The sequence below is a fragment of the Hibiscus syriacus genome, unplaced genomic scaffold, assembly GCF_006381635.1.
Source record: "Hibiscus syriacus cultivar Baekdansim isolate YM2019G1 unplaced genomic scaffold, ASM638163v2 tig00109916_pilon, whole genome shotgun sequence".
NCBI classification, from domain to species: Eukaryota; Viridiplantae; Streptophyta; class Magnoliopsida; order Malvales; family Malvaceae; genus Hibiscus; species Hibiscus syriacus.
This window is the reverse complement of record NW_024062526.1, coordinates 277507-288935: the sequence shown is the minus strand read 5'-3', so window position 1 is coordinate 288935 and position 11429 is coordinate 277507. Positions and strand designations below refer to the sequence as shown.

The 11429-nt window shown below is 35.2% G+C and overlaps 2 pseudogenes; one reads left to right on the top strand and one right to left on the bottom strand.

The window, feature by feature from the left end:
• Positions 1-1539: 1539 nt before the first annotated feature.
• On the top strand, positions 1540-8656 carry LOC120210129 (annotated as a pseudogene).
• Positions 8657-10286: 1630 nt separating this feature from the next.
• LOC120210144 lies at positions 10287-10883 on the bottom strand (annotated as a pseudogene).
• Between the last annotated feature and the right edge of the window lie 546 nt (positions 10884-11429).

Here is an 11429-nt window from a genome sequence, read left to right as displayed (position 1 = left end):
TGCGGATCACATTGCATATAATTTTCATGCTACGCTCCATGATTGATCTATATCATTTGACTATGTTTGTATACGTGACCATTGATGGGTTTGGTCATGATAAATATGACAAAGGCCGCTTTAATCCTATATGGATATAGTTGATGGACAAGGTTGTCATAGACAACCTATTGTATGATAACAAATTTTAAGCTCATAAAGTTATACATCTATCAAGAAACATATGTTGCCCAAGTGAGAGATTGTTGTTTTAAAATCCATAATTATATGACACATATGTATAATGTATAATGTTATCATAAAGTGTAACACAAAATTAAGTGACCAATTATGTTATATGTGTCATGGGTTCTAAAGTGTCATGGAATTAAAGTGTAGATACCATAAGTTGTATTTATAATTTGATGAGGGGAAGAATTATAAATACTTAATAGATTGACCTAATATTCAATCTATATAAATAGGTAGTGGTCCCCAAGAAATAGGTTAACTTGTATTACTCTTATCCCGTTAGAGAGTTTTTACGGCAAAAGTAAACCTATCTTCTTGATGATCACAACCAAAGAAATATTAAAAAATCTCAAGCTTCTGGGTAATCTCTATCAATTAATTCAAGTACGTTTATGCAAATCTAGTATTTTATTCTTGATGATTTGATAAGATTAGATCTTGGCTATTTTTATTATTTATTATGATTTTGGTTCTATAAGAGTGATGTTTAGTACAACTCATGTTGAAGAATAAGTAAATGAAGATGAAGACGATCAAGCAGAACGACCACGAAAAAATCGACGAGCCCCACGTCATTATTATTCGACCACTCATCAGCATCATCAAGAATTAGGGAAATATAAGGAAAACTTTTTATTTTATTTTTAGTGATTGTATTAGTTTTAAAAAATCATTATTAATTTGTAATAAATTAGTTCATAATAAATTATTTTTTAAATTCAGCGAAACTCGTAACGTCGATGGAATGAATTTCAATGTCTATAATTTCTAAAATGAAAAAAATATGCTTTTTGCCCAACGACTATATACAACTAGTTAATTTTAAATCCAACTGAAACTCATGACATCGACATGACGAGTTTTGTTATTAAAAATTAATTACTTAATTTTACAAAAAAAGTATATTTTATTGGGATTCTTCATGTCGACATGATGAGTTCCCAAAAAATATTAAAATATTAAACCTCACATGATCCACTTATCTGGATCCATTTAAAAATATTATTTGGGTAAACTTATCATGCCAATAGGGTGAGTTTAGCATGTACAGTAACATTTGTCGTAGATTCGAAAATAAACTTGTGGTTGGCCTAATGTGCAAATTTATTTTTGCACCTGGCCTAATGGGCCAATCTTGCCAATTAATAGAACGTCTAGATCTAGCTTGTCCAACAACTGTTTGAGCCTAATTCATTGGACTCCGAAAACCGAAGCACATATTCCAAAACCCTACCCCATGACCAAAAAGCACCCGATTTTTGCTACTTTCTTGCTTCTTCCATTCATAAAGCCGAAAACTTCCGATTTCCCCTCTGATAAATCTTGCCTCCTAAGTCAAAACTAAATCTCCGGTCAGTATTTCTTTTTCCCTCAATTTTCTAGCTTAATTATTCATGAAATAACTGATAGTGTTTTTCCCCTATACCTGCTTTGAATGTATGTGTATATTTTTCATGAATTCGTGTCTTTTCTTGTGCTTGCATATATGGAACTTTGGTTTTTTATTTGTATATTTTTTTTCAAAACTTGTGAACATTTATAGTTGAATATACATTCTTTATGGGTAGTATTGTATACACTTGTACGTTTATGGTTAAATATGTGTATATGTAGATGTATATATTTCATGAATTTGGGTCTTTCTGGTTGTGTTTGATAGTTTAATCTGTTGGAAAAACACATGGGCGACTAATACAAGTGGGGCGGTTAAATTTGGTCCATGGGGGCTATTGAATTTTTTTATTTTTTTTGTAATAGGGTTAATTACATTTTAGTCCTTGCATACTTTAGGGTATTTATAAGATTAGTCCTTAAGCTTCAACTATAAATACCCTAACCCATTTAGCTTCAAAATCATCCCAAATCATTTCTTTCTCCCAATACTAGAGAGCTTTCTTGTGAGTAGTGAGTGTTTTGTAAATACCTGTAAATTTTCTCTCTAGTAAAAGATCTGCAGTAGTCCGGAGACATAGGCATAATTGGCTGAACTCTGTTATCAATTTCAAGTATTATTTTTCTGATTTTATTTCGCATTCTCACTAATCTAGTTATAGGAAAATTACTCGTACTCGATTTATTTCCCAACAACTGGTAATTAGAGCTTTTGGTTGTGAATTTTCTCAATTTTTCTACGAGGTACTATTTATTACTATTCATGTGAATAGTGAATTTTGTGAATAGTATAAATTTTGTCGGCGATATGAATTTGTCGACAGAGGTGTTCTAATACACGGTGGTTCACAAAAATTGTCAGAAACGATCCAAACGAAGCCAGATTCGAGTGGGAGCGATAACGACAGACGAAGGGAATGTGAAAATTGAGAAGTTCGATGGTGCGGACTTTGGTTTTTAGAAGATGCATATTAAAGATTTTCTGTACTAGAAAAATCTATATCAACCTCTCTTAGGAAAACAACCAGAGGGCATGAAGAATGAAGACTGGGCTCTTCTCGACAGACAAGCCCTCGGAGTTATCCGACTGATATTATCCCGCAATGTTGCTTTCAACATAGCAAAGGAAAAGATCACGACAAGTCTTATGGCGGCTCTCTCCAATATGTATGAGAAGCCATCATCCTCAAACAAAGTTCACTTGATGAGGCAATTATTCAATTTACGGATGGCGGAAGGGGCATCTGTGGCTTAACACTTAAATGAACTCAACACAATCACAACCCAGTTGAGTTCAGTGGAAATTGAATTTGATGATGAAGTTCGAGCTTTAATTCTCTTATCATGTCTACCAAACAGTTGGAATGCTATTGTTACAACAGTTAGCAGCTCGTCGGGAAACAATAAATTGAAATTCGACGATGTTCGGGATCTGGCATTAAGTGAAGAAATTCGACGGAGAGAATTGGGTGAAGCATCAACCTCCTCAGCCTTGCACACGGAGTCTAGAGGAAGAACTTCAGAAAGAAATACAAATCGTGGCAGATCGAAATCCAGAAGGGGAAAATCAAGAACGGGACAGAATGATTTTACCTGTTATAATTGTGGCAAAAAGGGTCACTTTAAAAGATATTGTCGAGCACCGAAGAAAGATACTGGCGCACAGGAATCTGTCAACATGACAGAAGAGATAGGTGATGCCATGATTCTAAGTGTCAACAGTCCGATTGAATCATGGATCTTGGATTCAGAGGCATCTTTCCACTCCACCCCATGCCAAGAAATCATGGAGAACTATGTCAGTGGTGATTTTGGGAAGGTTCACCTAGCTGATGATGAAACCTTAAAGATCGTCGGAAAATAAGACATCCGATTAAAGTTGCCAAACCAGACCACCTGGACGCTGAAAGGAGTGAGACATATTCCTGGCCTCAAAAGTAATTTAATTTTTGTAGGATATCTTGATGGAGAAGGATATAATACAACTTTTTTAGGCTGTGAATAGAAGATTACCAAAGGAGTACTCGCCATTGCTTGTGATAAGAAGACTGGTACTCTCTATGTAACCTCAAATTTATAGAATATCATTGCAGTAGCAGATGCTGATGGAAAATTAAACCTAAAGGCTTGGCCATATGAGCGAGAAAGGGATGAAGACACTTTTATCAAAAGGGAAACTACTGGATCTAAATAATATAGATGTCGGACTATGCGAGGATTGCATCTTTGGCAAATAAAAGAAAGTCAGTTTTGTAAAGATTGGCAAGACTCCCAAGGCAGAAAAGTTAGAGTTGGTTCATACTGATGTATGGGGACCATCTCCAGTTCCATCTCTTGCAGACTCACTATATTATGTCACCTTCATCGATGATTCTACAAGGAAGGTGTGGTTTATTTTCTGAAGAAGAAATCAGAAGTCTTTGATACCTTCAGAAAATGGAAGGCCATGGTGGAAAATGAGACTGGTTTGAAAGTCAAGCAGTTGAGGTAGGACAATGGATGAGGGTACAGAAATAGTAGATTCAAAGATTTATGCGCAAACAATGGGATCAAGATGGAGACTATAGTTCTCATGACACCGCAATATAATGGCATAGCAGAGCGCATAAACAGAACTTTGAATGAACGTGCCAAAAACATGAGGATACATGCCGACTTGCCCAAATTACTATGGGCTGAAGCTATCAACACTATAGCTTACCTGATTAACCGTGGGCCCTCAGTTCCATTGGATGGCGGAATACCAGAGGAAGTTTGGAGTAGAAAAGAAATAAACCTTTCACACTTAAGAGTGTTTGGTTGTATTTCTTATGTACACATAAATTCTGCTGAAAGAATTAAACTTGATACCAAGTCCAACAAATGTGTCTTTATTGGTTAAAGTGGTGATGAGTTCGGTTACCGGTTTTGGGACTACAAAAATCAAACGATCATCAGGAGCAGAGATATCATTTTAAATGAGAATGTGATGTACAAAGACAAGTAAACCATAGAATCAAGTAGCTCCAATACTAAAGCTGAAACAAAGGAATTTGCTGAGTTCGAGGAGATTTCTGGAAATGATGTTCAAATTAGTCATGAAGCAGTTCAAGAAGAACCAGGCACACCAGAACTAAGATGTTCTTCCAGTATTCCTAAACTAACCCAGCGTTATTCGCCTTCTTTGCACTACTTGTTGCTGAGTGACAATGGTAAACCGAAGTGCTATAATGAAGCAATGCAGGTGAAGGATTCAGTCAATTGAGAGTCTTCCATGAAAGATGAGATGGAGTTGCTTATGTCAAATCAGACGTGGAAATTAGCTGAATTACCACTAGGCAAGAAAGTGCTCCATAACAAGTGGATTTACAGGATCAAAGAAGAGCACGATGAGAGCAAACGCTACAAAGCAAGATTGGTTGTCAAAAGTTTTCAGCAAAAAGAAGGTATTGACTATAATGAAATTTTCTCTCCAATCGTGAAACTGTCTACAATCAAACTGGTGTTGAAAATTGTAGCTGCAGAGAATCTACATCTTGAGTAGTTAGATGTGAAGACAGCTTTCCTTCATGGTGATTTGGAGGAAGAAATCTATATGAGGCAACCAGAAGGCTTCACAGAGGCAGACAAGAAAAACCTGGTATGCAGGTTGAAGAAGAGCTTGTATGGTTTAAAACAAGCTCCTAGACAGTGATACAAGAAGTTCGATAGCTTCATGAGTAGCAGTGGTTTTACCATATGCCAATCAGATCATTGTTGCTACATCAAGAAGTTCGACAACAGCTTCATTATTTTATTGTTGTACATTGATGACATGTTCGTTGCAGGTTCAGACATGCAAGAGATTATAAAATTGAAGCAAAAATTGTCGAAGTAGTTTGCAATGAAAGATCTGGGCGCTGCAAAGCAGATTGTTGGGATGAGGATTAAGAGAGTCACAAAGTCGGGGACCTTAATGTTATCACAAGCTGAGTACATAAACAAAGTTCTCTCAAGGTTCAACATGCAAGATGCTAAACTAATAAGTACACCTTTAGGTGTTTATTTTAGACTCTCCAAAGAACATTCACCAAAGACGGAAGAAGAACGTGCACACATGGTGAAGGTGTCGTATGCCTCAGTAATTGGAAGTCTGATGTATGTCATGGTTTGTACTAGACCAGATATTGCTCATGCAGTGGGAGCTGTTATCAGGTACATGAATAATCCGGGCAAGGTACACTGGAAGCAGTCAAATGGATCCTCAGATATCTGCGGGGTACTACAAACAAAACACTTTGTTTCAAAGGTGGAGATACGATACTGACAAGCTATGTAGATGCTGACTTAGCTGGAAATGTTGACATCAGAATGAGCACTACTGGATATGTCTATACTCTAGGAGGAACCGTAGTGAGTTGGGTTTCTCAACTACAGAAGATAGTTTCTATCTCCACAACTGAAGCAGAATATGTCGTTGTTACGGAAGCCAACAAGGAGATGGTTTGGCTCCAAAGTTTCTTGGAAGAGTAAGGCAAGAAACAAGAAAACAATGTCTTTTATTGCGACAGTCAAAGTGCTATCCATCTAGCGAAGAATCCGTCTTTTCATTCCATGATGAAGCACATACAATTGCGATATCATTATATCTAGTCTCTTATGGAAGATGGGATTTTGAAACTTGAAAAGATCAGTGGAGCTCAAAATCCGGCAGACATGTTAACAAAGACGATGACTACGGACAAACTAAAGTTGTGTCTAGCTTCAGTTGACATGCTAGAATAACAAGACCAGAAATGCTGCTGCATCGATCGAGGTATGATGACAGATTAAAATCAGTTTTTAAGTGGGAGATTGTTGGAAAAACACATGGGCGGCTAATACAAGTTGGGCGGCTAAATTTGGTCCATGTGGGCTGTTGAATTTTTTATTTTTTGTAATAGGGTTAATTACATTTTAGTCTCTGCACAATTTAAAGTATTTACAAGATTAGTCCTTAAGCTTCAACTATAAATACCCTAACCCATTTAGCTTCAAAATCATCCCAGATCATTTATTTCTCCCAATACTAGAGAGCTTTCTTGTGAGTAGTGAGTGTTTTGTAAATACCTGTAAATTTTCTCTCTAGTAAAATATATGCAGTAGTCCGGAGACGTAGGCATAATTGGCTGAACTCTGTTATCAATTTCGGGTATTATTTTTCCACTTTTATTTCGCATTCTCACTAATCTGGTTATAGGAAAATTACTCGTACTCGATTTATTTCCCACCATAATCTTCATGGAACCCTGGGTATTTGGTAATATTTTTGTTTTTGAAATTCCTGTACGTTTACAGTTTAATATACTCTCTTTTTGGATGGTAAACTTTGGTACTTTTAATTTTACAGTGTACCGAATTTACATAAGTTCAATAAAAGAAGAAAGAGATGGGATTTCCAGAATTTAATAATTATCAGCTTACATTGAACATATTGTCAGTATTTGCAGGTTATTGCTTCTATTGGTTCTTCATAGAATTCAACATTTTGGAAAATGTTGTTAATGGATCCCTCGAAGAAGATATGTTTCAATCGATGCATTATAGATGGAGACTTGGTTATTGTCTATGAGAAACATGATACTATGAAGGCAGTTAAAGTGTGTGAGAATTCAGTTTTCAAAAATCGATTTGCTTGTTTAAACATTCGGATTGGATCGGGAAGCCAATTGGTTCCAAAGTGCTTAGGACCATGGGTGGATTTATTTACCTATTGGCTCCAACACCAGTGTTACGGACTTTGGTTCTAAGTCATAGGACCCAGATTCTCTATGTCGCGGATATTGTCTTTGTGATTATGTACTTGGAAATTGTTCCCGGTTGTTTGGTTCTTGAATCCGGAACTGGAAGTGGATCGTTAACAACATCACTTGCAAGGGCTGTTGCTCCTACAGGACATGTTTATACATTTGATTTCCATGAACAAAGGGCTGCCTTAGCTTGGTAAGAAAAAGTTCATTTCTTTTGTGAGTGTGCATTGTTAATGTTGTCTTCATTCTGATGAAATTTAAGTTTCAAAGATCAATTTATATGATACTAGCTATTTGATAATTGCTTTGACGTATTGTTAGATTCTGCATTTATATCTGCAATGTTTCAAATTCTCGTTCTCGAATCTATTTCGGTACTGTAAAGAGTGGTAGACACCCTAGACGTTAGAACCCTTATCTTGCGTTAGATGCAAGTCTCGAAATAGCACTTGTAATAGTGAAGGTGCAATATGTATACATGTACTTTTGTATGTTGGTTTATAATGTTTAAGATTTTTCTCGCCTTTGACAGAGAGGATTTCGAGAGGACTGGTGTAAACACTTTAGTGACTGTTGGCGTTTGAGATATTCAGGGCAAGGTGTTTCCGGATGAATTTTCCGGATCAGCAGATTCCATATTTCTCGACCTACCACAGCCTTGGCTGGTCATTCCTTCAGTTGGAAAAATGTTGAAACAAGATGGAATTTTGTGCTCCTTTTCACCATGCATAGAACAAGTCCAACGCTCGTGTGAAACTCTTAGATTGAACTTTACAGGTTGCTTTTCCAAAACTAGTGTATTATCTCTTGCTTGTGCATTATTTTTCTCGATACGAAATAGGCTGCAGTCTAAGAAAAAAGGGAATAAAAGGATTTACAGATATCGAGATTCGAATTTCATATCTGCATTCTGCACTGACTTTTCTTGGAACCGTTCTCCATATCTATACATGGTATATATGAAGTATAAAGTTCTTGTAATATACACAGATATAAGGACTTTTGAAATATTACTTTGAACATACGAAGTCTCGGAATGGAAAATGGATTGCTCGAAGGTTGACGACAGTGGTTCAGTCGTATGTCCACCTGGAAGAGGAGGAGGTCGTCTTCAAGCGAAGGAAGTGCGAGGGACAACCCAAGTTGTCCGGCAGTGATGGCTCGACCATCTGCTGAAGCTAGAGGCCATACTGGATATTTGACATTTGCAAGACTTAAATGTATCTCTTGAAAAAGAATGGTTTATTTATTAACTGAACTTTAAATAAAAAAAATTTACCTTTTTTTTCTTATTATTATTTTGTTATTTTATGTAACATTAAAAAACAAAGAAGTTCTAATTAGTTATACATTTATTTTAAATATTATTAAATTAAATGATACACTTTTTATCTTATGATATTGATGTAAGTCTATGTTAAACATGATATATATATATATATATATTAAAATGTCATGTCATATTTTTATTTATTGTCATCAAAAAATAAAATATAGAAATATATTAAACAATTATAAAATAAAATTGTCATATTAATAAATTTGATAAATTAATATAAAAGTATTCAGACCATTAACACTAAAATTAATGATAGATAGCTGAGCTTACCCGTATAACTTATCCCTGTATGTAGGCCAGCCTTGGAATTAAGAAATTTGAGTGATTATTTTACAACAAACTAAAGAATGTATTTTTCTATATTAATTTGATGGGTGAACTAGTCAGCTTGTCTGCTTCAACCTACGTGGATTACATATATATATTATTTTTGTAATTTAACATGCCTTTCATCTTGTTATGATATCTTCACTCATATACATTCATCTTGTCACGCTTTGATGTAACTATGAGATTGCGATTCAGTTCTTCATATTTATTGACCTCGTTTATATTTTTAAAATCATATAGATGGTGTGATGTGTATAGGGTGAGTATCAGACCGATTCGATTTGAGTTAAAATCTTTTGAGTTAATCAATTTGATAAATTCTATTTTATATGCTAAATTTTATTTGATTTTTTTTAATTTGAGTCGAGTTTATAAAGTTGAGTTTTACAGTTTTAATTTAAATTTAATTGTTAATATTTATAATGTTATGGTACTAACTAATTTTAATTTAAACAATTTTGTGTATATACATATATATATATATATATATATATTTGTGTGTGTATTTAATGTGCAATACACATATATCATTAAAAAAATTAAAAAGTTTAATTTTTGTGAATCGGGTTTTATTCACATATACATATTTTTCAAAGAATATGTGTTTAGACGAACAAAAGATTGGGTAAATTATTTCTCTCTATTATTTAACTCACTGTATTTTTAACTTTTTCAATTTATTCATTGAACTTTAAACATTAATTTTTTTTGTCACTTAACCGTTTACTCATTAACAATTGCATGACGTGGAGTTATTTAATATTAGAAGGGCACATCAGATCGACCACGTCAGATAAGTCAAGCCTTCTATGTTGCTCCTCCATTTCCCTGTCTTTCCCTTCCTAAAACCAACCAAACCAGTAAATGACGACGCTGCCAATGGATATCGGCACAACTTTAATCCAGTTCACAACCCGTTGCGGCGGTGGCCGCTGTCCTCCAAACCCAACCTTCTCCAGAGTTATCCCTCTCTTCTTGAAACCCTCCACCATCCATATCAATTTTCGTGCTCCCTTTCTTCCAAAACATTGTCGTCTTTTCCTCGCAGAGAATAAGCTTGGTGGCTTTTATCCAAATTAAATCTGTCTTCTCAATCATACAAACACCACTTGAAGAAATTCATTAATGGATTCAAGATAAATTAGAAAATGTTTTCACAATCCATGCTAGCAGCATGAAACGAAACCAGAGAGGAGACAACCAAGTGACATCAACCAGCAATGAACCGAGTCTAACAACCTTGCACTTTATTCCGCTCGAGATTGACCGGCCCGGAAAGAGAGGATGATGTCGACAATGAGTCCATACAGAGCCAAAGCCTCCGTAAAAATGAGGATAAGAATCATTCCAACAAAAAGCTTTGGTTGTTGGTCCTAATGCCAACATCGTCGACGATTCCAATAGCCACGCTGGTACAGAGACCAGCGAGGCCACAAGCGAGACCAAAGGAAAGAAGAGCATATCCATCGAATAGGTAGTAAGATTTCGCTCTTGGGTTAACCCCGATGCTGATAATAACCACAATAATCAATCCATAAATACCTACAACCCCAGCAATAACGAAGGGGATGATCGATTTCATCACCGCTCCAGCCTCATCACCCCATCGACGCCACTACGACACCGCTCTTGGTCGTCTCGTATGTTGCTCCCATACAGGAGAACACGAGGGCAGCAGCGACTCCGAGGAAGCCAAAGAAAAGAGCAGTTTCATCGCCGCTGAATGGGACGCTATCTTAGTTTCTTAAAACTTTCAACGGAAGATTTGAAGAGATTCGAGGAACTTTGATACGTGAATTTCTTCAAAAATAAATCAATAAGCTTGGTGGTTAAATGAGAGAGAAAGGGAAAGAATTTAATTTAATTACCTTTTTTTCTGATCTGGAATTTGGTGTTTAAAAAATAATCTAATTTATCCATGTCATACCTTCGTTAGATAATTAACGACGGAGTAATAAAAAAATTCAATATCTAAAATTAAATGAACAAATTAAAAAATTGAAAGTATGATGAATGAAATAAGAGAAAGAGTAAAATAAAATAACTAAGCGTGTAATTTAACCATATGAATTTAATATCTAGTTTTTAGTTTACAACAAACTGAATAATGTCTTTCTATATTAATCTGATGGGTGAACTTGTCTGCTTCAATCTATGAGGACTACAGATATATTATTTATGTAATTTAACATGCTTTTCATTTTTTTATTATATCTTCACTCGTAACATATTCATCTTGTCATGCTTTGACGAAACTATGAAACTGGAATCAGTCGTCGTACTTTCATGACCTCCTATATGTATATATATATTTTAAATCATATAGCGGGTGGGATTTTTTCTTTTGAATTTTTAAATCGTTTATAATAATTTCACTAGAATTGGTTGTT